The sequence below is a fragment of the Cynara cardunculus genome (assembly GCF_001531365.2).
Source record: "Cynara cardunculus var. scolymus isolate 2C chromosome LG 10, CcrdV1, whole genome shotgun sequence".
NCBI lineage: Eukaryota > Viridiplantae > Streptophyta > Magnoliopsida > Asterales > Asteraceae > Cynara > Cynara cardunculus.
The window spans coordinates 1522800-1524664 of record NC_037537.1 but is presented as its reverse complement, the minus strand read 5'-3'; positions in this window follow the sequence as shown (position 1 = coordinate 1524664).

Sequence of the window (1865 nt, the reverse complement as noted above, 5' to 3'; positions counted from 1 at the left end):
ATGCTCTGGACAGACAAACACTTAAGAAGATTTTCTAAGTATTCATCCAAGCGTGCAATGAAGATTTGAAGATAAGGATGAAATTATCACATTAATAATCAACAGCTGGAATTATAGTTTATCTTGTTAATAATGCTTATCCATGTAAAAGATAAACTTTATCTATTAGATAGACTATTTGCTAGAAAGTAGCAATATATAGTTATTTTAGTATTAGCCAACTAGTATAAATAGATGATTAGGTCTATTGTAAAAGGGTGTAAGTGTGATAGACAAAAAGGCTTTTACTCTTTGTTTTACATTTCATTATTTATAAAGTAAAACCTTTGAAGCTCAAAACTGTTCTTGAATGTTCTTATTTTATTTTTGAGTCTTCATACTTTCTTCGTAAAATCATTATAATTTGGTTATTCATAACTAGATTATTAGTGTTATTGAGAGATCTGAGATCAACAATTGGTATCAGAGCCTATTGATTGATTATCCAATCAAACGATCATTTAAAATCTCTCAATATTTTAATCTTCTTTCTCATCAAAAAATTTTTCTTCTTCTCAAAATTTTTCAATGGCCAACTGAAATTCAGCGTACAATATTGGCTCCCTCACAAAGCCGCTAACTCTTCAAAGAGAGGAATATCCTCAATGGAAAATTAGAATGGTAATCTTTCTGGAGGGTATGGATAGGAATCTCCTGCGATCCATACAGGAGGGTCCTTACATCCCTCAAACTCTAGTTCCAAGAGTTCCAGGAACAAATACCACAGCTGAAATTCCAGCATATTACATGCCAAAAGATGAAAGAAATTGGGACGAAGATGATAAAGAAAGAGTCAAAACTGACAGAACGGCCACAAGATTAATAATCATGGCCCTGCCCAATGAAATCTTTCAATCCCTTGATACATGCTCCACTGCGAAAGAACTATGGGACGAATTGGCAAGTCAACTGGAAGGAGGAGCAAAGACGAAGAAAAATCGTAGAGCACAATGTCTCAACGATTACACCAACTTCAAAGCCCTCCCTGATGAACCCATACAAGAGACCTATGACCGCTTCAACACATTGATAAATCAATGTCGAAGAAACGATATCATTAGAACCAAGAAAGAAAACAATGTTTTATTCCTGAAAAGTCTAGGCGATGAATGGACTCAGCTATCCATGTCTCTACAAGCAAACCAAGACTTAGATGGCTGGTCTCTTCATGATGTGTATGGAATTCTTGCAGCGCAAGAAAGCGACATAATGAAGAAAAAGGTATCCATTGGAGGACCTCTTGCTCTTGCTGCCGATCAAATGGAAAAATCAAGGACTCCTACCAAAGAACACAACAAGAAAGGCAAGAAAGCATTGCTGGTAGAATCAGAATCTGAAGAGGAAACTTCTGAATCAGATGATGAGATTAAAGATTTCGCCAAATCATTGGCCTTGATTACAAAGCAATTCCAAAAGAAGTTCATCAGAAAACCCTACGAGCGAAAAGAGTTCAGAAGGGAAAAGTTCCAGTCATCCTATGATAGAAAGCCATCCAAATTCTATCAAAGGAACGAAAGAAGAGATAAAAGAGAAGAAGGGACGAAAGAAGAGAAGAGAGAAGAGAAGAACGAAGAGAGGAAAGGAGAGAGGACAAGAAGAATGACCTTCGATGCTTCAGATGCGGAAAACTTGGTCATTTTTCCAAGGAATGCAAAAGACGTTTGATCAAGGATGTTGATTACTATAAGAACAAATACAAGTATAACTCAAGAGAGCGAAGCTTGATGGCCGAAAAGGAAAACTGGGTGTCCAACTCCTCATCAGATGATGAAGATAAGGCACTCATCTATCTAATGGCCACGTCCAATGCAGAATCCTCCTCCAAC